The 26,502-nt window shown below is 41.2% G+C and overlaps 1 long non-coding RNA gene across 1 annotated transcript; it reads left to right on the top strand.

Moving 5' to 3' along the window:
- Positions 1-5,637: 5,637 nt before the first annotated feature.
- Positions 5,638-26,452, top strand: LOC140699056 (uncharacterized). The gene is made up of 3 exons (XR_012077078.1): positions 5,638-5,849; positions 7,155-7,243; positions 26,229-26,452. It is a non-coding gene; the product is annotated as an uncharacterized lncRNA (long non-coding RNA).
- The last annotated feature ends 50 nt before the right edge of the window (positions 26,453-26,502 follow it).

The following is a 26,502-nucleotide window of genomic DNA, read 5'->3' as shown; positions in this document are numbered from 1 at the left end:
CATGTGGTTCACGTGGAGTGGAGGCCAGTCATGCTGCAAGGTGGGCAAGTCTGGCCAAAGCACTGCATTCTCTCTGGCTACAGCGACTGGTTCAGGGATGAACATGTGACCTCATCCCAACCAATGAGATTCAGTCCCAGGACTTTGGCTGGAAGCCTTGAGAAAGAGATGTGTCTTTTTGCTGGGGCTGCCAAGCTGGTAGCATATAAAGCTGGATCTCCCTGGGGCCAATGACCTGAGAGCTTGTGAGGGTGAGCCCATAAGGAGGAAAGCAAAGCTGAGCAACGAAGAGAAAGAAATTCCTGAACACGTTGCTTGGGGATCTGGATTGAACTGTGCCTGAGTTGTAATAATAACATGTATTAAATTCTGCATGCCAGGCACTGGTGTAAGCATTTCACATGTCATCTTAGTTTCTAGGGCTGCTGTGACAAAGTACTATAATCTGGGAGGCTTAATTAGGTCCCATTTGTTTATTCTTGCTTTTATTTCTATTGCTTGGGTAGACTGCCCTAGGAGAACATTTTTGAGATGTATGTCAGATAATGTTTTGCCTATATTTTCCTCTAGGAGGTTTATTGTATCTTGACTTATGTTTATTGTATCTTGTCTTATGTTTAAGTCTTTGATCCATTTTGAGTTGATTTTTGTGTATGGTGCAAGGGAGTGCTCTAGCTTCACTGATTTACATGCTGCTGTCCAGTTTTTCCCAACACCATTTGCTGAAGAGACTGTCTTTATTCCATTGTATATTCTTGTCTCCTTTGTCGAAGATTAGTTGACCAAAAGTTTGTGGGTTCTATAATCTGGGAAATTTGAAACTACAGAAATTTATTGTCTCATATTTCTGGAGGCTGGAAGCTCAGATTCAAGGTGTTGGCAGGGCTGGGCTCCCCATTATGAACTGAACTGTGTCCCCTCACAGCACCTTCTAAAATTGATATGTTGAAACTCTAACCCCCAACGTGACTTTATTTGGAGATAGGGCCTATAAAGAAGTAACCGAGGTTAAATACAGTCTTAAGGTTGGGCCCTGATTTGATAGGATTCGTGATAGGATTTGGATCTCTTCTAAGAAGACACCAGAGAGCTCTTATGTCTCTCTGCACCACGTGAAGCAGCAGTGAGCCTGGGCCATCTACAAGCCAGGAAAAGAGCTCTGACCAGTGACTGAGCCTGCTGAATCTTGAGCTGGAACTTCCAACCTCCAGAACTGTGAGAAAATTAATTTTTAATGTTTAGCCACCCAGTCCACAGTATTTTGTTTTGGTAGCCCAAGCAAACTGCTGCAGTCCCCCTGAAGCCCGTGAGGGAGAATCCTCCTCTGCCTCCTACAGCTTATGGTCGCCCCAGGTGTTCTCTGGCTTACAGCTACCACACTCAGTCTCTGCCTCCACCATCACCTGGCATTCTCCCCTTATGCCCGTGTCTCTCTCTCTCTTCTCCCCTGATGAGGACAGCCATTATATTGGATTAACGGCCCACTCTGCTCCAGTATGACCTCATCTTAACTAAACTAATTACATTTGCAAAGATCTCATTTCAGAAAAGGTCGCATTCTGAGGTACTGAGGGTTGGGACTTCAACATATATTCTGGGGGGACATTATTTAGCCCATAACCCATGTACTGACAATTTCCATAGAATATCTATGAAGTAGGGATGATTTTTATCATCACACCCTTATCCTGATGAGGGAAGTAAGGCCTGGAGAAGCTAAGTAACATGCTCAAGTCCTACCGTGAGTGAGGATTTGGGCGTGGATCTGAGCTCAGATGATGTTGTGACAGAGTCTGCAAGTTTAGTCACTGCACAAACCTGCCTGGATTTCCTTCAGGGGCAGGATCTAATCAATTCTTTAATTTGCTTAGCTGGTTTGAGTTGGGTTTCTGTCTGTTTTAACGAGTCCCTCCTTCTACCGTTGGCTTCATTCTTTTCTGTGTCTAAGCACTTACTGACTGACAGCTCAGCCTCAGGACTTCATTCAGACCTGCCCCTTGAGATCTGTCTACCCCAGGTTCCAGAATTACTTCTTCCTCTTCCTTTCCTCTCCTTCCTTCCCATCAATACTCTTTGTGCATCACGCTAGCTCTCAGCTGAGTTAGGAGGAAGCCAAGGGAGTAAATCAATACAGAGTGAGGTGTGATTTATAGATTGTAATTTTCCTACAGGCTTTTAGCTTTTAGAAGTAAGTTGTTAACCCGTTGAGTATCTCTCAGAAGCATAGGTATTAAGGTAAGGAGACGGAATTCTTCAGGTCAAACGGAGGAGGATTGTTGGGGCAGACCCTCTCTTCATTCCTGTAACAATTCCAAACAGATGACATAAGTGGGAGTTGAATGTCTGAGTCTTCCTTTTGGGATATATTTATTGATTTCTCCTGCAGGATGAGGCTGTTAATGTAGCTTCAGAGTCTTGTACTTACTACGATTGCTGCTTTAGTTGATTTAAGATCTTTTTTCAAATAAAAATCTCTTCCCCCTGGAATTCCCTTTGCCTCATATCAACCTTTTAAGCCTTGCCTATAATTTAAACATGATTCAAATGCCTTATACAAGAGGATTCTTAGCTAACGCTTTTCAGAATAAATTTCTCCTTACCAGCATCTGTCATTACAGTGATCAGCATATTTTTTTTAAACCAGAGTTAGATATTTTTCCATTTTTCCTCTGAAAATCTCAGCTCCTGGAGACAAGGAGTGAGTCTGAATCTTACCCCTTCTTAACTTTAATCTTCTTAACTGAAGGTGGTCTGACACATTGGTTAAGGGCCTTAGCTTTAGAGTCAGAGGCACTTGGATCATAATTTCCATGATGATATTTATTCATCCCACTGCCTTAGGAAGATGGACTAAACTGGCATTTTCAGTCATAACGTGGACATTATACTATGTTGCAGAGCTGCTGTAAGGGTTAGATGATATCCTGATTGCAAAGCTCTTAATTCAAGTTTAACATGTCATGAAGTTCAACAAATGGTATTATTTTTTTATTTTTATCTTTTCACTCATCTCTCAACAGAGGGGATATGCCCTGCATGCAGTTTAGTGCTCAGCAAATGTGTAAATTTTATTAGTTTGAGTATGAAATTTGCAGGCCAATCAGAACACTGAGCTTCTAGGTAATTGCTCCCCGAAGGAGGATGTTGTATCAAGTTCAATTTCCATAAATGGGCCTTTATTTCCCAGCAGCCCTGGGAGTTGAGATAAGGCAGAGTCTTCTTAGTGGGCTTAATACTTGTAGCAGGGCCAATAATGGCCATTTGGGTTTATCTAAAAGCCCTTTGCTCTCTGGAATTGCTAACTGCAGTGTGAAATTTAGGAAGCTGTTTACTTGCTTCTCTATTCATAGGGTAGCAAACCCTCCTCTGTCCTGTTTGTTTGGATTCATCAAATTAGAGATGAGTGGGAAGTCCCAGCAAGGGCATTGGGAAAGCTTATTTCGTGGAATTATGAATACTTTATAGGAAGTCAGGAAGAATGAAAACCTTGGGTGGACTGCTCCCCAGGGAGGGAGTGTACTTTGAGCCTGGCTTGGGTGGGTCTCCATCTTGAAAGCACAGGGGTCCTGAAATGAGACTTCAGTTCTGGTTTTGACATGTAGTAGCTGCCAATTTCATAACTGGGGAGAAACTACTAAGCCTTCTGGAAACTCAGGTTCCTTGTCCATTCATTTATTCATTCACTTATTCATTTAAACTTTATTGTGCACCAGACACCATTCTAGCCTCCAGAGAGATGATAATAAAGGAAACAGATAAGAACTCCCTGCTTTCATCAAGCTCACGGTTTAATACAACTGAAATACACAGCAAGTGGTAGCAATTTTCAAGGAGGAAAATGAAAAGAAAGCACAGGAGCTAGTAAATGTGTGTGGGTGAGGGTGAATTTTAGAGAAGGTGTTCAGGGCAAGCCTCAGTGAGAAGTCAACATTTGGCGAAGATCTGGAGGAAGTGAAGGAGTGAGGATAGCCAGAATACGGGAGAAGATAATTCCAGGCAGAGGGAATACAGCCAAGGCAAGGCTCCAGAAGCAGAAGCAAGTTTGTCATGTCAGAGCAATGGCAAGGAGGCCAACATGGCTGAAGCAGACTGCGGAAAAGGGAAAGTAGTGGGTGCTGCGGTCAGAGGGGAGATGGGTCAGCCCTGCAGAGCTCTGGAGCACATTGTGGCTTAGGACCCACTGAAGGGTTTTAAGCAGAGGAAGACAACATCTGATTTATGTTTTAACACAATCCTCTGGATCTGGTGTGAGGAATAGCTTGTCGGACACACACAGAAATAGGGAACCCAGTTAGGAGGCTATTGCAATGATACAGGGGAGTGATGGTAGAAGGTTGGCTTAGATCAGGGTCACAGCAGTGGAAATGGTGAGAAGCAATAAAACTCTGGATGTATCTTGAAGATATAGACAAAAGAAGAGGTTGTATCTGAGAGGATTTGCTGACACATTGGATGTGAGAAGAGGTAGGAATTAAGGATGACTCCAGTGTGTCTGACCTGAGCAATTGAAAGGATGGATTCACCCTTAAATGGTATTGGACACACTGTGGGATGAGCAGGTTTTAGGGGGGATATCTGGGGAATTGTAATAGATATGTTAAATCTGAGAAATTTAATAGGCATTCAAGTAGAGATACAGAGTGGGCTGTTGGGTACAGGAATCTAGACTAAAGGGGAGGAGTCCTGGCTAGATGTATGAATTAGGAAGTTACAGGCATCTAAATGCTATTAAAGCCCTAGTGTATATGGATAAAAACAGAAGTTCAAGGACAGAGCCCTAGAACTCTCCTTCTTTTAGAGCTCTGGGACGTACGGAGGAACCAGCAGAGCAGGCTGAGAAACAGCCTCTAGAGAGGTCCGAGGAAAGCCAGGCAAGTGTGAAGTCCTAGAGGCCAAGCAGAGAAAGTGTTTGAGAGATAAAATTGTCATCATCTCTGTTAAGTGCTAATGAAAAGTGAAGTAAGGCCAGTACTGAGGATTGACCAGTGGAATTAGCTACGTGGAGGTTATGGGTGATCTTGAGAAAAACAGTTTTGACAAAAGCCTCATTGGAGTGGGTTTAAGAGAGAACGGGAGGAAAACATTTAGACACGGTGAGTTTAGACAACTCTTTCAATGAGTTTTGCTTTAAAGAGAATAAAAGGATGGGAAAGAAGAAGGATTTCTTGGGGGGGCTGTTATGCTAATATTGGGAGAAGGGAAAATATATTTGTATGCTGCTGGGAATGAGCCGATAGTAAGGGGGAAGCTGAAGCTGCAAGAAAGAGAAGGGAAAATTGGAAGAGCAATGCCCTTGACTAGGCACAAGAGAGGGGTTTGGAATACAAATAGGGGGGTTGGTCTTCAATAAGAGCAGGAGTGTGAGAGGGATGGTAGAAATAGGGGGGCACAAGATCGGGCAGGTGGGTAGATGTGATGAAGAAAAGTTGTGGAAGTTCTTTTTAATTTTCTAGTTGAAATCATCAAATTCATTAGCGATGAGTAAGGAGGGAGCAGCAGTGTTAGGGGTTTAAGGAGAGAAGGGACAGGGTGAAACAGTTGTCCAAGAGAGTAGATGGGCTAAGGAAACTTAGTATGGTTGCCAAGCAGCAACTGGAGCTTTGAGAATAATGAGAGGGCAGAGCGAGATCAGCCAGCTTGGAAGCATGTCCTTTTAGTAGCTGAATGGATACCACTGTAGAGAAGCCAGAGAGTTGGACTGAATTAGAACCTTGATTTAGCCAAGTAACTATGACAAAGCAGGAGGGAGACAAGGAATTGAGGATGTTTCAAGGGGCTGATGATGACGATGACTGATCACGGAAGATAAGGAGAGAAAGAGACACAAGCGACAGTGAAAAAGTGGTAAGGTAAATAGATTGAAGTAGATTGAAGGTTCAGGTGCAGTCAAAGAACCGTTGAGGCTGGGGCTCAGAAGGTAGTAGAGAGTGGAATGGTTGAATTACTGGTTGGGCAAGGGTTGCAAATATTGCTAATGAGAGGCCTAGAGTAGGACTAGAAGAAGACAGGATTGATGGTGGAGAGGAGGTCAAAATACCAAGCTGCTGGAATATGGGAAGGATTTTCTTTGGGGAGACTGACCTATAAGACCTACGACAGGAGCTGTGTTGGGGAGAATGACAGTGACCAAGAGCTACCATCTTCAAGAACTGAGGAGTAGTGACTTGAGATTGGAGGGGAGAGAAAGTAACCACAACCTAAAGGGGTAGTGTAGGCAGTTTCATGATGCGAGAGTCAAAGCTCGTTTTTTTTTTGTTTTGTTTTGTTTTCTTGTTTTTTTTGATGAGGAAGGAGGAAGAATGATCTGGAAGCATCAATGAAGCAGTGAAGAGGATATTTTCCCCAACTGTAGCTCCAGTGCTACCAGGAGTAGGAGAGAAAGTTACCGTCATTTGAGATGGCTGCAGTGTCCTCAGGGACAGAAACCTCAACCAGGTTTCACTTACAGCAAGAAGTTGAAAGGGAATATTATCAGACGAGAGTGAGGAGACAGGGAAGTTTATTGATGAGAGACATTGAGTTCCAGAGTCACGGTGAATGATTTCAGAAGGAGAAGGGTGGAGGATAAGTTCAGAAAATGTGACAGACGATACAGACATTCGAGTTAGTGTACAGGGGTGAGCTGGGAGTGCGGACTTCTTGGGGTGGGTGATATGAAAAGGATAAAATCATAGTAAGACAGTCCTAATGGCCCTAAGGCAGAGGGTGAGAGAGAAGCTGAGTGTTGAAAGGAGAGGAAAACTGATAAAAAATGGATCTTTCACTCTTGACATCCAATCATTTCTTGGGATCTAGCAGGCTGGGACGGGAATGAATTTGAGTAATAGCAACTATGCTGAACTAGCATTGTGGCGTCTTCCTGGTAAATACTACTTTGTTTCTGAGTTGTTTTTTGGGCTGGGCTCTTTCTTCTCTTTTAAAGGTTTCTCTACAGATTCTTGACAGCTGCTGTGAAAAGAGACTGTGGTCAGGAGGTCTACCAGTTTCCCAGATGCACTTGACTCCAGTCTACATTCAAAATGAAATCACAGCTACATAACCAAATTAAATCCTAACACACACCACAATCTCCTTATAACTTTTATCACGTCTCTTTGGCCATCCTCTTCTCTACTTACTTATGTAGAGACAACAAATAATTTTCTTCTATCTAGATGTGCAGTCATTGGGAGGAGAGGAGGCAAATGTTGCTGCCAAGTTCTAAGTGCCAGATTCTTCTGGTTTTGCAAATCACAGTGCCTTGGTGAGTAATCCTTATGTCTAATCCCCAGGGAAGTCAGTACAGCCCAAGAGAACCTTCATAGAATGGGCCATGGTGCAAGATTTGGATTTGAAACCCTGCTCACCGCCTTCTGGCTGCAAAAACTTGGGCAAATAATTTTTGAGCCTTTGATTTTTTTTTAATCTTGATTAAAAGAGTGCAGTTTTATGCTGTTGGATAACAAATAGATCTGTGATCTATGATGCTCAATTTATGTAATTCTCAGCAGCACTGAATAATGTTGACTCCTTCAAACTCTCTCTTCCCTTGGCTCTATTACAGAACATTTCTTTGGTTTTCTTCTTACCTTAGAATACTCCCTTTTTACATTCCTTTGCTGACTTATCTTCCACTATCCAGTCATTATGTTGGGATTCTTTAGGGTTTAGTCCAAAGCCACTTTTTTTTTTAAACGTATTCTATATCCTCACCCTCCACGATCTCATTCATGCCTTTCATATGCCAATGACAGTTAAATACATATCCACAACCTAGACCTCTCTCTGAGTTCTAGAAACATACAGCTGTATAGTATCTCTACCTGGATAGCCCAAAGGCATTTTAGCCTCAACTTAGGCAAAAAGAAATTAATGTATTATCTTTCTGTCAAATTGGAACTTCTAGTGTTCCTGATATTAGCCACTGGCTCTTCCAAAAACTTGCAAAAAATTCTTGGTTCTTCCTTTTTTCCTTACCCTCCATACCCAGTCCATCTTTTAGTCCTATCAATTCAATTTACTAAATAAATCTCAGGATCCTTCATTTTGTGCAATTTCCTCTGTTGCCATCCCAAGCCATCATCATCTCTAGCTTGGACCACTGTTATTGCAAAACAATTTCCCAGTATCCATTCTATCTTTTCTTTCTCATCTAGTCTCCACATAAATTGCAAGAGCCATGTCATCAAAGCCTCCTGTGAACACGTTATCACAGTCTTCCTCATGTTCCTGACAAGCCAACTCCAATAAAGAGAAAATCTTTGGTGGCTTCTCAATGATTTCCATCACGGTCCACAAGGTGCAGCCCCTGACTACTCAGCCCTCTTCATCCCAGCTTCATCTTACACTCCTCTTTCTCTCTATCTCACTACTTCAGCCACATTCATCTTTTATTTCCTGGAGACTGTGCCATGCCCTCTTCCATTGCAGGCACTGATTCTTCTCTGTAGAGTACTTTCCTACACACGTTTGTTAGTGCCTATCCACTCTTCATGGCTCAACTCAAATTTTGCTTTGCTTTCTGACCCCTTCTAGATTAGATATCCCTGGACCAGTAAGTCTCAGATTCCTTCACTCTGTGCTGCTTTGAGTTTTACAATCCTTTGTCATTGTGTGATTTTATAGCTCTTAGAATAATTCACAACTCGTATTTTTGGTGATTATTTCATTATTTCCTATTACCCCACTAGGCTGTGTACTTCATGAGCACAAATGCCATGTCTTTTTTTGTTGAACATTGTACCTCTGGGCTTGGATCGGTGACTGTCTCAAAATAAACACTCAGCAATACTTCTCGAATACATGAATGAGTAACAACTTCTACTTAGTGAACACTTACTATATGATAGGCATTCCATTAAGCACTTAATAAATATTTACCCCTCTTGGCAACCCTACAATGTATTATTATTATATTCAATTTTGCAAGTAAGAAAATAAGGTTATAATAGTGAATGGACTTGTTCAAGTCTCCTCTAGTTGGTAAAATACAGATCCATTTGTCTGCAAACTCTATGACCTAATACGCATGTCATATTGCCTGTCATGTCCCTCTACAGTTAAAAAGGCTTTGTCCTCTGGTAAGGAGTCTGCCACGGCCCCCCTAGCTTAAGATTTGAACCCTCCCACCCCTTGCCTGTGATGCCCCCCACCTTCTTTCTGCTCCAGCGTTACTAATGATTTTAGTTCCAACTACAGGATTGTAGTGAAGAGCCCGTGAACTCACAGACTTCTTGACTGTACCTTTAACATGGTTGTCAGATATAAAGTTCCTTTTCAAATTTTGAATTTCTTTTTCTTTTTCAAGTAAATAAACCGCTTTGATTATGATTTGTTCTTTAGCACTTCAGGTTGCTTGTTACTATAATTCATCCAATCCTCCATTGCTCTTTTCTCCCTTTGCCGCATGTTAATAGCCACCCATTCTTCGCAAGTTAGAACTTCTCCGTGGGATCCCACACCAGAGAAGGAAAGGCAGTATTGGGGTCTAACTGTCTTGGCCAGAAGGAAAATAACTTGAGGTTAAAGAGTCATGTGCTGACCTGGACATTCCTAAAGCAGCACTGTAGACGTTCCATTTGAACAAAATGGGATGTTATCTTGTTTTGTAAGAGACAGCCTTTCCCAAGCCCAGGGGAGGCTCTAATGCTGGAGGCTGAAGTTGGCAACCTTCCTGCTCAGCGCTCTTGAATTTGCCAATAGGGGGAACTTTCACTATCTACACCTTCTGTGCCTTTGCCTCCTCATTTTGTGTGTAGTTTAGGGCTGTTCTGTCTTATTTTTTCTGAAGGCTTGAAAGGGAATAACTTCCTTTCAGGGTTGTGTAGGTGAATCCTGCACACGGATGCCCTGCTGAGGGTATGAGTGGTGCTAAAATCCAGCTTGTGCCTGTCTGTGTTTGTCCCAAGGAAGAGGCTCCTATTTTTAATTGCATAAAAGGGCCAGGTTGGCTAGTGCAGGCTCCTCTCCACATTTAAACTCGTGAGTGTGTGTTTGGGTGCACGTGCATGTGAACACTGCCTGTAATATTACTTTTGAGAATTCAGACCAAATAACCCGAGACCTTATTCTACCAGCAGTGATAGGATTCTTCTAGAATTTCACCTGCAATATACTACTGGCAAATCCCCACGTACTCTGTGTTTGTTCTCTTTGCTCCCCTTGACCCCACTCTCCCTGCCTCCCTCTCTGGTTTTTAGTTGATGGTGCATTATCACCACTGAGTGTTCATGACCTTGCTTTATCTGCCTTTAAAAATTTTATTTACGACTTTATGTCCCAATTCTCCAATCCCATGCAGTATGTTTCACGAGCATTTTGTGTGTGTGTGTGTGTGTATGTGTTTGCAAAATGTAGGTTGTTGTTTTGTGTCCCAGTCTTTATATTACAGAAATTGTTCAGTGTTATAAATCTCACTTGTATTTTTTTACTCTCCCCACTGTTTCTCAGATATAGCTGTTTTTAATTTTGCTAGTCCTTTATCTACCTCCCCGATTCTCTTTGGCCTTCTTGTTGACCAGGCTCATTAAGGTGAGGTGTGGTTGAAATATTCCCTTCTCTGGGAAGTTTTCCCTCATTCTTCCAATGTCAGGCTCCCTCTTCTGGGCTCCAGAGGCATTTTTATTTTTCTCTTACTGTAATAATGATCTCACTTTGCAATTAAAAAAAATCCATCTGTTTGTGTTGAGCTCTCCATGGGAGAGACTAACGTACATACATTTTTGCAGTTCTGGCACCGAACATAGCTCCTGGAACATTTATTCTCAACAAGTGTGTGTTGAATGTATGACTAATAAGGATAGTAGTTAACATATATTGAATTCGAACTATGTCAGACCCTGTTCTAAATGTTCCATATCTATTGAATCATTTGTCACGACAACCCTGTGAATGAGACAATTACTCTTCTTGTTATTTTACAGAAAGAGAAACTAAGACATGGCACGTCCAGGTAACTTTAGAGTTCATGTAACTCGTAAAATTCAAAGACCTCACCCAGTTAGTAAATGGTGGAGCTGGGCTTCTAATGACTGACTTTAACTTCCATGCTCCTTCCATCATATCGTGTGGTTACCAGAGAGGGCATGCAGAGTCTGAGGTCCCCGCCACTCTGAGTCATTAAATTTACGGGGAACTGACGGACATTTGGTGGAAAGGTAGGGGCGGGTTCTTCTGGCTTTGATGTGCCCTAGGGAAGTTCTTCCATGATCTGTGACTTTCTCAACGATCTTGACTCTGGAGGCTTGTAGTCTCTTTTCCCAAACGTGAGTTTCTATCCCACCACCCCTCCCTCCCCCAGCCAAGAAGTCTTCATGCACAGCAAAAACAAATACATGCAGTGTGTAGACGTATGTCACCAGGAGGGAAGGCAGGTTTTCAGGATGGTTTTTTTAGGAGGAGTGAAGAAAACAGTTAAGGAGGCTCGTGAAGAACGTGCCCTCTGCTTTTTAGATTGCTGCGTCTCTTGATTTTTCTTTTATTACATTGAACATTTATTTCATGTAACATTACAGGTTGATGCCATTTAGTAAAATAGAAGGATAAGTATCATCCAATTTTAGAATTTTAGAGGACTTTAGGGATCACCTTTTATCCAGAGATCAAATATGTGGTAAACTTAGAGCCACTCCTTATTCCTGCTGGATGTTGATTATTTTCTGTTTTTCTGAGAGCAGCACCCTGATTTCCTGCTCAAGAATCCCGTCTCCCACAGTCCCAGGTGCGTTGGTTGGAGCAGACTTTGTTCTTCCCCTCAGGGAGGGGTATTTGACCCCATTTCTTGGTTAGTTTGGCCTGTTGTATAATAAAATTCTATAGACTGGGTGGCTTAAGCAACAGATACTTATTTCTCGTGCTTCTGAAGGCTGCAAAGTCCAAGAACAAAATGCCAGTAGGTTTGACTCCTGGGGAGGAGCCTCTTCCTGGCTTGCAGATGACGGCCTTCTAGCTGGGTCCTCATGTGGCTGAGAGAGAACGAGATCTCTGGTCTGTGTCTCCCTCTTCTTAGAAGGACACTAATTCCATTATGGGTGCCCCACTCTCATGGCTTCTATCTGAATCTAATCATCGCCCAAAGGATCGCCTCCAAATACCATTACATTGAGGGTTAGGACTTCAACATACGAATCTGGTGGGGATGAGGGGGACATAGATATGTGGTCCATAACATCCAGCTTGGCCCTGTAGGACACCACTCTTTCCAGGGCACAGTGATTGGCTTAGGGATGGATGTGTCACCCAAGCCTTTTCAATCAGGACCAATAAAGAGGGACTCCTGGGCTATCTGCCTGAGTAGCCAGATTGAGAATAATCTTTTCCCATTTGATGTGTAGCAGAGAGAATGTCAGCCTGGAGCCTAAAGCAGCTCTAACATGGACATTATACACTGAACTCCGGAATCTGCTTGAAGCTAACTCTACCCCTGGACTCTTCATTTTAATAAGTGACTGCAGTGTGAGTTCTGTGAGGGCAAGGACTTCACTTCTTTGGAAACCTCAGTGCTTAGAACCATGTTTGCCACCACACAGTAGTGTTCACTAAGAATTTCCTGAATAAATACCAGTTCTAACAATTCTTTTTCTCTCCTTAAGCCACTTTGTGGGGTGTTTCCTGTTGCTTACAACCAGAGGAGTCCTAACTGATGGATACCCATGGTGGATATTACTAATCAGTTATGGTGCTTTTGGTGGCTGAGCTTAGATGCAGATTTTGAATCCTCTTCCAAATGGTGCTGCAGGCAGACATTTTCAGTCACTGCAGTTAGCAGGCAAGATGGAACTCAAAAATCTATGTTGGTTTTCCATTACTGTGTAACAAATTACCACAAATTTGGTGGCTTGTAACAACATATTTGTTATCTCACAGTTTCCATGGCTTGGCTGGAAACTCAGGGTCTCACAGAGCTGCAATCAAGGCTTTGGCTGGACTGTGTTCCTTCCTGGGGCTCGGGTCCTCCTTGTCGGCCAAATTGATTTCTTTGCAGTTGTGGGACTGAGATTTTTTTTTTTTTCTGGCTGTCATCTGGGGCCACTCTCAGCTCTAGAGGGTGTACACAGTCCTGGTCACATGGTGGACTCACAGGCTCCCGCAATACACAGCAGCTCCATGCTTCTGGGCCTGCAGGAAAATCTCTCCTTTCGGCAAGGGCCTGGTACCTCTTTTAAGGACTTTCATCTGATTAAGACAGATGATCTCCTTTCTGATTAATTAAAAAACCAATTAACTTGGGACCTTAATTACTTCTTTAAAAAAAAAATCCCTTCATTTCTTCCTTGCACCATAACTTAATCACAAGAGTGAGGTCCCAGCACATACATAGATCTCACCCACACTGTTGAGGGAATTACACGGGGCATGTGCATCAGGGGATGGCAAACTTGGGAAGCCTTCCTAGCATTCTGCCTAGTATAGCAGCCTTGGTCTAGTCCAAGTTTTTGTTGTGCAGATGAAAAAAACAAGGCTGGCACAGCTGGAATTCTTGCTCTGGTCTTCAGCTCCCTACTTCGGTGCTCTTTGAGGTCATTGATTGTAAAGCTATTGTTGAATCTTTGTACAGACTCTAAACTTGTCAGAACAACCTCTTGTTTTAGTCATCTTTGCACTTTTCTCTTCTCCCCAACTCCCACTGCACCCAGCAGACACAAGAAATGTTTTTAGAGTTGATTCGACTAAAAATCCATGGATTAATTTTTAAGAATTGGAAGGCTGAAGTGAACTCATCTAATACCAAACCAGTGAGGGATTGAGACACAGAAGGAAGCCTCAAGGACTTTGATAAAATATTAATAGATTCCCTGTCAGTGAGAATAGTATCTCTTCTCCCAGCAGCGGCTGTGACCTTTAAGAGTTAAGAACCACCACGGGGACTCTTCCTATGGGGCTGGGCCCCCTGCTTTTCAGCTACTGAAGACACTCACCAGTGATGGTCATGCTGGGGCTTGTGCAAGGACATGATGAATAGGTGAAAAGGATGTTAAAAATGTCAGCTGATGACCCCAGAGTGATTCACTTGGGAGTCTGCTGGCTTCATAAGAAGGTTTCACTGCCCAGCTGTTTCAAGACATTTGAGTGGATTTTGTTCTTCTCATAGTCCAGGCTTATTAGTACAAAATATGTGTTTATCTGAACTGATGTAATCATGTGGGAAATATATATGCATAAAATAATTTATCACAACTTCTCAGGGACATTTTTAGCAGGAAAGGATTGTTCTAAGTTTTGGATACCTATACCATCTCTTGGAAAAGAGCCAATTTTATGGGAATCATCAAATTCCGAGCTTAATTCCCTAGATCAGCATACTGCCTGGAAAATAATAGACTTTTCGAAGAATAACAAATGCCAAAGAGTGGAGTGAGGGATGGATATAGGGCAACAAAGACATTTTTTTCCAAAAAAAGGAGGATTCTGAAAAGTATGTCTGATTAGTAACTGTATGAGTTATCTGTTGCTGTATAACAAATTACTCCAAAATGTAATGACTTAAAATAAGGAACATTTGTTATCTGACAATTTCTCTGGGTCTCAAGGATAGCTGAGTGCTTCTGGCTCAGGGCCTCTTCCCAGCTGCTATCTAGGCGTTAGCCAGGTCTATGGTCTTATCTCAGGGCCCTACTGGGGGAAGATCCTCTTCCAAGCTCACTCACATGGCTGTTGGCCAGAGACATCAGTTTTTTGCCACATAGATGTTTGCATAGGGAAATGCAAAACCCGGCAGCTGACTGCCCTCATTGGGAGAGTGGAAGAAAGACAGAGAGAGACTGAGAGACTGAGAATGGAAGCCAGAGTCATTTTCTAATTCTAATCTTTCTCATCTTGGAAGCAGCATCTCATCACTCTTACAATATTCTATTCACTATATGGGAGTCTCTATGTCCTACTTATGCTCAAGGAGTCACGGAGAGGAAATTAACAGGGGGCATGCATACCAGGAAGAAGGGCTCACTGGAGACGGTCTCAGAGGTTGCCTACCACAGGTACAGAAAGGGACTGAAAAGTCCTTGTTGATACTGGACATTATCGTAGTGTTCTGTCACTTACGCAGGCATGAACCAGGCCCACTTCTCAGCAAGGTCTAGAATGAGGCTGACTGTCATGGAGGAATCAGGGTTTGAGCAGTGATCTCTTTCAGCGGAATACTTTCTCGTCACTGACGTAGCAGAGGTAGGGTGCTGTGGGAATTCAGAGGTGCTTGTCTCGTTCCAGCGGAGAGATTAGGAAAGACTTCCGATGGGAGACAGCATTTAAAATGGAATTTGAAAGGAGGAGAGGGTAATGTGGAGAGCGGAACAGGGATGGGATGGAAGGACATTCCAAGAGGAAGGGAGTATGAACAGAGGCCCAGAGGTGGGGAAGAGGAGGCCACGTCTGTCGGTCAAGGCTGAAAGTCTTACATTAGTCTTTCTGCTTGGGAATGACTGGCTCCATCTCCAGAGTCAGGGGCATGAGCTGATCATGCCTCCCCTCGGCCACTGTGTCAGAGAGGGGCACACAATCCGAGCAGAGCCAGTGAGCTCCGAGGAGGTATTTTCTGTGGAGGGGGGAGGTGCCTGGAAAAAAGGCTTTGTCTCCACCACTGGATTTGGTCCTGTGAGGCTTGGAGCTGTTACAGCCATTTACCATCAGAAAGGAGACCAGCTCGGGGCTGAGGACCACTCATGAAGGAGGCAGAACTGAGAGATGCAAAGAAACTAAGTCTGGACACTATTATTTGAGCCTCTGGATCAAACTGCAATGGAAGCCAGTTCAGTCCTTGGAGTGTTTGTCTTTTTGAGCCAATAATCTAAAGTGATTCCACTCAGGTCTTCCTCTCAAAAACAAACAGTGAGTGAATGCTCACCTAACATCAGCAAAACTAAATGTGCTAATTAAAAAGCTCCTTCCAGAAACAACAGACTCTTGCAAAGGCAAATTTTATTCTTCAAACCAGATGGCAGAAACGTCCTTATTACTCTAAAATGGTCCCTCTTTGAGCTTAGGAAACGTCTTAAGACAGGGCCTTTAGGAGGGTTATATAAGAAGAGTTTTCATAGTGCAATGGACTACGTTTTCTCAAAGAATTCTCCAGCAATCATTTATGACAGGTTATTACATCCCCATGTTACAGACGAGACCATGACCACCCTGTGAGATTTAAAGATACAGGCCTGTTGACAAGGGTTCCAGACACCAGTAGCCTGGGGCCTATTCCCCAGTGTAGACAGTGGTTTAGCTGCATTAGTCAGACAGACTCTGGTTCTCATCATTGTTACGAATAAGTTGTTATAAAAACATAGACTCCAGACCTCCTCTGTCTGATTCAGTTTGAGAATTTCACATGTTAAAAAGGGAAGATAAGAATGTTCTCCTAATGAACTCATCTCCACACACTTGCTTAACTCTTGCAATCAGAAGGCTAGGCATCCTCTTTAAAGATGGTTCCCTTTAGCCTCTTGAATCATTTCTCCTAGTACCCAAATTCTTCCTGGTGAACACTTTCAGGAATTAAACTCTGACTTCCTTTTACTTTCCTTGCAAAAGGCCCTTTATCCCTGGTCTTGAGTATGGTCGAACCATAGCCTCTTTGATACAGTGATTTTGACATCTTCAGCTAAGTTCTGGACTGGTTGTGACACTAATGCTAGACTGAGAACTTCATGAAGGGAGAAGTCATGTCTGTCTTGCTCATTTTTATGCCCTCACTCAGCCCAGAATCTGCATGGAGCATCCATCCCAAAAACATTTGCTGAAGAAATGAATTTCTAAAAATTGATTAGGTAATGTCAAGTAAGATTGAAAACTGAGCTTGGATGGTTAAAGTAAGACTTCTGTAAGATAATCATTGACATTAGACTTGAAGAGGAGTGTTGAGAATCAGAGATGCAATAGGTTATAGTGGAGAGAAAGTAGAATTGTACCAAAAATCCTCTAAATGCCCATCTTTACTTGAGATTCCCTGGCTGAGAGGTTTGGAAAGCCATCTGATTCCCCTAAGTATCATTTTTTTTCAGTGACACAAGTGGATTCATAGAGTTGCTGTGAAGGTCAGATAAGATGGTGTACTTTGTAAAAGTGCTCTGTGTAGTTTTGGACACTCTACATATCCCTGGTGCAGAAATTGAGAAAAGGAAATGGTAATTCTAAAGTGAGTTGAAGGAGAGCATTTGATGTAGAAACTAGCCAAGTAGAGGGCCCTTCCTCAATCAGCTGACTCATTTATTGGGAGATCTTAAGGTCTTATCTGGTACATTCACCAGCTGAGGTCACAGTAAAGAGCATGCATCTTTAAAAGTGTCCCAAGTTGTGCTGCGCTAGGACATAGTGTCTCCTGTACTGATGATGAGAGTTTTAGGGGGGCCTTGGGGATAGGGGGAAAGGCCACATTATATGCTGGCCTTTCTGACTGAAGAGGCTCTGCTGAGACAGCTCTGTTAACCTGAAGAAACTCCTACAAACTAACTTTGAAGACTCCAGGATCATGCTGACTTTGGGTTCAAGAGCCCGGGTAACTGAGCTATGGCACAAGCACAGAGCTGGGGTCTGTCCCCCAGGACTGCTAGATGCTGGGAAAGAGGAAAGCAATGCAGTTGAAATAGTGACTTCGGTTTCTCTGTGTCAGGGGATGGTCTCCTTCACCAGCCACCTAGCTCTTGGGAAGCAGGAGCCACAGACCACCTGAGTGCGTGAAAGATAGCTGGGACCCTTCCTGGTGCTTACAGTGAGTTTCTGTAACACCTAGGTGTCTGTGTGCAGGAGGAGAAAGGAACCCTGGAAAAAGACGAAGCTCACAAACCCCATTTCTGAAGTCCTAGTTTAATCTTAAAACAGTAATTCTCAAGCTCTGGGGACTAAATAGGGGCAGCTGTAAAAGTCTTCAGTGACTCAGAGAGGACAGAGGACATGAGTTTTATATAATCTTGAACTTTTGGGATAGAGATAGAAATGGGCTACAGCATAGTTTAGTATATAAGACCTCAGGCTTTGGAGTCTAACATACCTAGATTCAAATACAAGCAACATCTCTCACTATCAGTGTAATCCTAAGTGTCTCTGAAGCTCAGTATTTTCATCTGTAAAATGGGCAAGTACATTAACTTTTGGTTATTAAACACATACCTTGTGCCAGAGTTTGTGGAAGGCTCTTTACTTACATATCAAATTGAATCAACCTCATCCAGTGGTAGTGAAGATTAAGTAAAATCATGCACACTAAAGAACCTATTCCAGGCACATAGTAACTGCTCGATAAATGGCTGTTATGATTATCATTATTATTTGTTATTATCGTGGAATTTTAGATTTCAGGTTTGGTGCCATTGGAGGTAGTGATTAAACTGGAAATTGAGCTTTTTATAATAATAATCTCTTACCTTCTTATAATCTTCCGTATGCTTGTCATACCCCTGAGAACACATCAGGGCTTAGTTCTCTCTTAGTCTCCAGTTTTGGTTTTTTTAACCAGAGCTCACTTTCTTCCGAAGGGTGTGAGAGGCTTCCTGGTGACGAGAAAATGCAATTCCAATAATTCCTGAATGCCATGACAGGTCCAGCTGCCAGGCAGAGACTCATCTATCAAGAAAGGAGGAGAGAATATAGGCTTGATCTGGGTTTGCTTTAGATCCAGATGTTTGTAAGGTTCTTATACTGCTCAGCCACAAAAAAGAATGAAATTTTCTTCTTTGCAGCAGCATGGATGGACTCAGAGGGCATTATGATTAACAAAGTCAATCAGACAGAGAGAGACCAATGCTGTATGATATCATTTATATGTAGAATCTAAAATATGCAACAAATGAGTGAATATTACTAAAAAGAAGCAGACGCACAGATACAGGAAACAAACCAGTGGTTACTAGTTGGGGGGAGGGTCAGTTAGGGGTTGGGGAGTGGGAGGCACACACTATTGGGTATAAGATAGCCTCAAGGATGTACTCTACACCATGGGGAATAGAGACAAAACTTCAAAATAAATGCAAATGTAAAGTAACCTTTAAAAATTGTATGAAAAAAAGATTTTTGGTGTCCTGAAGAGTTGACTGCCCTTTACTATTTTAGACAGTGTTACAGGTTAAAGTGTGTTCCCCTCAATAGTCATGTGTTCAAGTCCCAACCCCTTGTACCTGAGAATGTGACCTTATTTGGAGATACGGTCTTTACAGAGAGATTAATCAAATTAAAATGTCACTAGGGTAGGGCTTAATCCAATATGATTGGTGTCCTTATAAAAAGGGGAAATTTGGAGGCAGACACATCTGCAGAGAGAACACTACGTGAAGATGAAGACAGCCATCTGCCAGCCAAGGAGGGCTGCCCGGAACAGCCCCTTCTCTCGCAACTCTCGGAATGAACCAGTCCTGCCAATCCCTTGATTTCGGACTTCCAGCCTACAGAATTGTGAGGCAAGAAGTTTCTGTTGTTTAAGCCACCCAGTTTGTGATACACTGTCACAGTGGCCCTGACAGAGGAATACAGATAGGAACACACTGGCTCTCTCAAGGCCACTGGCGGTACTCTGATGGGACGGAATGGTCAGGGCGAGGCGATGCGTAGGCATGACCAAGCCTTCCTGAAACTTAAGTGGATCACAGCTGGATTTCACTTCCACTCTTTGGGTAAACATGAGTTGGGATTCCAGAAAGTGTTTACAAGGTTCACTTCCTTTAGGCGAGGGAGAAAGCTGACTCATATTAAAGCTAGTAAGTAATGACAGTCATACGTGTTTTCAAGGACTAAGAATTCACCAAAATAAGTAGATTGTATGAAATGGCCAGCCTGAATCACTGGATACTTTTTAAAGAAATAAAGACATAATATCCACCACAACTAGAACAGGGCAAATAACGTGCTTCGCAGTAGAAATCATTAAAGCACTGGGGTTAATGACTGAACAGAAAATTGATTATTAATATACAAATGTGGTATTCTATTTAGAGCTGACGATACTCTTTAAATGATGTTTTCTAGTGTTTTAGTAATCTGCTCACTCTAGTTACTTCTATAAAACACTTAGCCAGCTTTTTTTTTTAAACAGGTATTTTCCAAACTGTACTATATAGGGAACATGGGTTCTAAGCTGTTAAAATGCATTTCCTATCTTATCTTAGACAGATTGAACAATTCATCATCAATTTTATAGCTTCATTGCTCTGTTAAATGTACACGTGAATTTTAAAATAATCCTAACATCAGAAATATTAAACCATGAAAGAAATGTGCATTTAAGAATTAAAACAATGGAGCCCATAGTCAGATTAAAATGTTCCAGTTAAATTATTTTTCCTTCAGTTAAAAAAAAATGTGTATTGTGTTGGTCAAGAGTACAGGCTGTAAAATTTAATTAAAACCTTGGTTCCACCACTTAGATATGTGGATTGATAAGATTATTTAACTGCCCTGAGTCATATAATGTGAAAATTGGGATTACAAGTTTTTAATAATTTAAAAACGGGGATTATTTTGTCAAGGTTCACTGAGATAATGCACTTTCTGTATGCTGGCACCTAGAAAGCCTATACGAATGTTAGGTAATAATAGTTTTAATTCCTTCTCCAGGCCTATGATAAACTTTCTTGCATGAAGGAAGAGCATACATGGCATTTGTTTGTAGAATGATGCAAGGGTGATTCAAGGGTTCTTCCATCAAATGATTTTGCAGGAGACCCTCCCAATGTTTGATTCACTCCAACTTCTCCCTTTACAATCCTTAGCGCAAAGGTCCCATTTTTTTCCTACCAATTTCCCTTCTTCCTTTTATGCTCACTATTTGCCTAAAACCCACAAGGATCAAGGAGGTGCAGGCCTCACGTTTCATTCTTATATAAGTCACTGGATTATGGTGCCAGTACGTACTGCTGCCTCAGTTTATGATCATCTATGATGAAGTTTTGCAGAATAATTTGCCTCAACTAGGAAGCTTATGTTCACTTATTAAATGAGTCTTTCAACAGGAAAATCACTTTTACAGATTATTTTTATGATGATTTAAATCCTCATGCACTGTTGTAGGAACTGTTAAGCTTTTGAATGTGACCACACTCATAGCTTCTCCTGTCTGTCTCTGACCAGCCTTAGGGATAGCTTTAGGGTTTCTGTGGGCAGCTTAAGATGCTGCCTGTAGATAAGAAAACAATACAACGATTTGGTATATCTTTAGAAGTCTTGTCTTCATTAACATCAAATACCTTATAACTGATGCTTTATCATTAAGGTAAAGTCAGAATGTGACTTTGGTAAATGGGGCATAATGCAAACTAAGTCATCTGGTCTTAGCATCTCTGTTTCTTTCAAATCCTTTGATAAATAGAGACTCACAGCCAAGTAACTTTTTAGCAAGAAAATGAGCGATAATTTCACTCTAAGTCAATCTTTATGCAAGATGCTTCCTTGAGGAGAGTCTGTAATGTAAATGAGTAAGATTTGGTCTCTTCCTTCAAGCAGTTTTGAAACTAGTGAGAAGCAGAGCAAGGCGATATACCAGCATGACTGGATTTGTTTAAACCGTCTTATACTGTCTTTAACAATTCTGAAATTAAGTCACTTGAACAACTTAAATAAAAGGTGAAAAGTGATTTAATATTGGATGGGCACTTTTCAAGTTCACTGCAAAGTCAGAAGGATTCACGTGTATGTGTGTGTGTGAAGGAAAGGATGGATATGAGATTCTTTAGTCTATCATAAAAGCATTTTTCCTTTAAGCACTTTAAGACGGTGGTCCACTGTGGTTTCACTTGCATTGTTTTCGAGAGGAAATCTTTTTTTATCCTTATTTTTGTTCTGCTATTCATAATGTGTCATTTTTCCCCCCTTTGGATACGTTTAAGATTTCCCCTTTATTCCTGGTTTTGTGGAATTTGATTATGATATGGCTTGGTGTAGTTTTACATGTTTGCTTTGTCTGGGATTTCTTGTGATTCTTGAATATGTGGGTTTATAGTTTCGCCAAATTTGCAAAATTTTCAGCATTATTTTTCGAAAAAAATTTTTTACATCAACACTGTTTCTCCTGTCCTTTAAATTAGGCATCTAGAAACCTTCTTGAAGTTGTTTCACAGCTCACTGATGTGTTGTTCATTTATCTTTTTGATTCCCTTTTCTTTTATTTTGGATAGTTTCTATTGTTATGTCTTCAAGATTACTAATCACTTTTCTTGGAATGTCTAATCTGTAGTTAATCCCATCCATTTTTTTTTTAAACCATCAGATACCATAGTCTTTAGTTTGTCTTTCCCATCGCTGTTTATCTTTTTGAACATATGCAGCATAGCTATAATAATTGTTTTAATGTCCTTGAGTGCTAATTCTGCTTTTTGTTGACAGTTTTCGTCTGTTTTGACCATTGGTTTTTTTTTTTTTCTCATTGTCATGCTTTCCTGCTTTTTGCATGTGTTGTTATTTCAGATCAGATGCCGGGCATTGTGAATTTTACTGTATTTGCTGCTAGGTATTTTCGTAAACTTGTAAATATTCTTGAGCTTTGTTCTCGTGAACAATTAAGTTACTTGGAAATTGTCTGATCCCTTTGAGTCTTGCTTTGTAGATATGCTAGTTGTAACTGGAGCAGAGCTCAGCACAGGCTGATCATTTCTACCACGGAGGCAAGTCCTTCCTGTGTACTCTACTCAATGCACCATGAATCTTGCTTTCTAGTTTTCTAGTCAGGCTGGTTAGAACAGGCACCATTCCCAGCCTCGTGTGAGTATCAAGCACTGTTTATAGTCTTTTCAGTATTTCCTTCTCTCCCTCAAATTGCTTCCTCGTGTGGGTGCTGCTCAGAGCCAAATAACTGAGGAGGATCCTCTGCAGATCTTGGGGTTCTTTCTCTACACAACTCCCTGTCTTCAGTATTCTGTCCTGCAAACTTCAGTTGCCTTGCTCTTTCCAAATTTTCATCTCCATTTCCTCTAGGAGGTCCACGAAACATTTCCTGAGTACTCACTCTTCGCATTGTTGTGGTCTAGAAGCTTTCTTAAGACAGAAAGCTGGGGCAATTTTAGTCCTTGTTTGTTTCTTGCCTCTCAGGAGCCACTGTCTTTATTGCCTAATGTACATCTTGCAAACTAGTATTTCATATATTTTGTCCAGCTTTTCTTTTTTTAGGTAGGAGGGTAAATCCAATCTCTAGTTCTCTATCTTGGGCAAAAGTGGAAGTTCTGGAAATGACTTCTAGTTTCGTGAATAATATTCGTGTTTTAAGTTGCCCAAATTGTATTGTATCCAATTATACTGTATTCAAATCCACTTTGAAACTTTATTTTATATTATCTGCAATGAAAAGCAGATAGGCTTTGAACTTGGAAAGATCTCGATTTGACTCTTGTACCTGCCATTTAATAGGTAATCTGATTTTGGGCAAGAGATGTAAGTTCCCTCAACCTCAGTTTAATCCTTGATAAAATGAGGTGGAAAAAATTAACTTTAAACACAAGGGGTTCTGTGCTATATTGGTTTTTTGTTTTTTGTTTTTTTGAGCAAAATGTGGGCAATAGGTAGGGAAACACTAAAACAAATCAGAGTTAATCTATAGTTTGTACTTCCCTGAAGCACCCAATAATGAGAGAACTCTATATATAGTTTTAGGAAAAATGTTAATTACATACTATTAAGTGAGTGAAGCATTTTGCAGAAAAACAAGTGGGGTGTGAACTGATTTTTAATTAAGAAAATGTGTGTGTGTGTGTGTAGCCATGTGAAGAAAACACCAGCTAGAAGGAATATATGAACACATTAACTTGATGAGTAGGACTAAGGAAATCAGAGAATCTCTTTTTTTTAGCCTTAAAAACAACTGTATTCAAAAAATAATGGACACATATTAATTTTTTTTTGCAATAAAAAGTGAATAACAAGAGAAGCAAAGTTCCAGTGAGATAATAGATGTCCCTGGCACCGTTCACTCCATAGTGCCCAACAGCCAATAAGCACCGGGAGCACGTATGCACGTAGTCAAGCAAAGTCAGGCTTATTTCATAATAAAGAAGACCACACACCAACAGACCAGAGTGTTGGACAAGAAGAGATCGGAAAGGCCAATAAGAAAGATTTAGGTGAAGGTCAGTTTTGTTTTGAGTGTTTTCAGGAATTCAGTGATTGGATATTTTGGTAATTTACACCTAAGAGGTGAGAAAACTGAAGTAGGTAGAGGAGAATTTACTCATTTTTGTTGGAAGAGGGGAAGGCGTAGCTCTTTTTTTTTTGGTTGCTAAGAGTCCTGGTTCCTGTCTTATTTCAGACAACTCACAGAGTGGCCTTTTTTCTGTCTTGTCCCATCTCAGTCATGGAGTGGCCTTGTCGAATTATTGCTCGTATTCTGTAAGAGTTACTTATATTCAGTTGGGAACATTATAGCTAATATATCAGGTCTGTCAGATATCAGATATGTCATCTCCAGGGCCATTTATAACTTCTCCCTACCATCAATAATTTCCTCTCTCCATTTACAGCTCTATTTTGCCGATGATAAGATGACTCTATCCAACCTTGAAGTTAATGATGCTGGCATATCGGCTCTAATCTTATAGCTTTTACTGTGGTCCTCATGTGCCGGAATAATGCACAGCTGAATAGGAAAAAAAACGCAGTTTGTTTTAGTTACAGGAGATTTGTGTTTAAGCTTTTCTTCCCAGGCTAGTGCAGGCTGATTGCCCACCAAATGCCCTCTCTATGGAGGGAGTGCACAGCCGAGGTCTGCGGGATTACTACCTGCTCCCTTGAGGATTTGTGACTCTACGTGCTGACACTGGATCAAAGAAAACAAGCTTTATTAGTTTCTGTTGAATGAGAGAGGAGCTTCCCATGTTGCAAATCTTAACAGACTGACTCTGTGTGTGTGTGTGTGTGTGTGTGTGTGTGTGTGTGAGATGAGGTTGTTCTCGAAATACCTGTCACATCCATGTTGAAATAATCCTTATTACTGCTACTAATTAACATTTATCTAGAGTTTATTAGCGCCAAGCACTATGATATGCATGCATTATCTTACCTGTTCCTAACAAATGAGCAAACAAACACATTAAAAAATCTCATGAAATATGTATTATGAGAAAAAAGGTTTGAAAGCGCAGTTAACTTCCAAAACGACACCGCTGGGGAGTGGCAGGGTTAGGACATACACCACATTCTAAAAGATTCTAGATCGTGTGTTTTTAAAAAGTATTTTCCAGTGGAGCATGCAATCAAAGCAGCGTTCTTCATATGTAGATGCTTAAAGATATTGAGCTGCATTTAACATTACTGAATCAGTATCTCCAGGGCTAGACTACAGTCATTCGCATGTTAAAAAATTTTCCATGGTCATTTGAATGCTGCTGTCCGGAGATTGGTATTTAGAGACCACAAGTGTAGCTATGTAGTCCCATGACTTCCAGTTAGAAAGCTGCCCATATTATTGTTTTTTTCTTTTTAAATAACCATCCATCTATCCATTCATTCAATATTTATAGCCTACCTACTGTGTCCAAGGCTCTATACCAGATGTTATAAGGTCATAGAAATAAAATGTATTTCAACAGCCTTATAGATGATAGTGAAGGTCTTACATGTAAATAAATTATTTAGATAGGAAGTTATAAGTAGCAAATAATATTTACTGATGCAAGTGAAGGGTGATGGGTATTCAGTGGAAGAAGAAATTACTTCCGGGGCAGGAAGTTGTCAGGAAACAAATACTGAGCTAGGAAAATTTCAGGGAGAGACTGACTCTTGAATTGGTTGTAGGATTTGCGCACGTGAAGGTATGTTGTTCCGCGTGGTGTATATACTGAATGACCAAGTATGGGTTTCTGGCTTAGAAGGAGTAAGCTGCCATGCTATAACAGGGATTGTGGAGAGGACCTTGTGGCAAAGAATTGTGAATTAGCCTCTAAGAGCTCTGACAGCCAGCAAGAAGACAGGAATCTCTGGCTTAAACAATGGCAAGGAGATGAATTCTGTCAATAAACGAGGAAGCTTGGAAGCAAATCTATCCCCAGTTATTCTCCAGATGGTTCTCAATCCTGGTTGATACCTTGGGTATAGCATCTCAGAGAATCCAGTTACGGGGCATCCAGATTCTTGGCCCATAAACCTCTTAAGATAATAATTGTGTGTTTTTAAGGCTCCTACACTTGTGGAAATTTGTTATACAGCAACAGACACAATTTAGAATGGCAACAATACAGATTTATTTCCCCATGAGCAATATTTACTTTCTTGGTCTTGCTTTTCTAAACAATGCTACAATAAACATCCTTATATATATATAATCTCCTTATTGATTAAAACTTTTATTTCCACAGATCAATCTGCAAGGCTGAAATTCTGGAGTGAAGATTTTTTTCTTTTTAAAAAGGTATTGCCAGATTCCTTCTAAAGTGAAGTAACACTTCAATTTCCTCTTTCTCACAATCTGTGAGAGGATAATTTTCCTTACATCACAGATATGAATAGGTATCATCATTCTTTTCTAATTTTCACCAGTCATATTAGTGCAACGTGGTTATCTCGCTACTTTAATTTGCAGCTCCGTATTAGTAAATTGAGCAAATTTTCCCATGTTATTTTGGCTCTTTG

The sequence above is a fragment of the Vicugna pacos genome, chromosome 10, assembly GCF_048564905.1.
Source record: "Vicugna pacos chromosome 10, VicPac4, whole genome shotgun sequence".
Lineage (NCBI taxonomy): Eukaryota > Metazoa > Chordata > Mammalia > Artiodactyla > Camelidae > Vicugna > Vicugna pacos.
The sequence above is the reverse complement of the archived record's forward strand: the minus strand, read 5'-3'. Positions and strand labels throughout refer to the sequence as shown.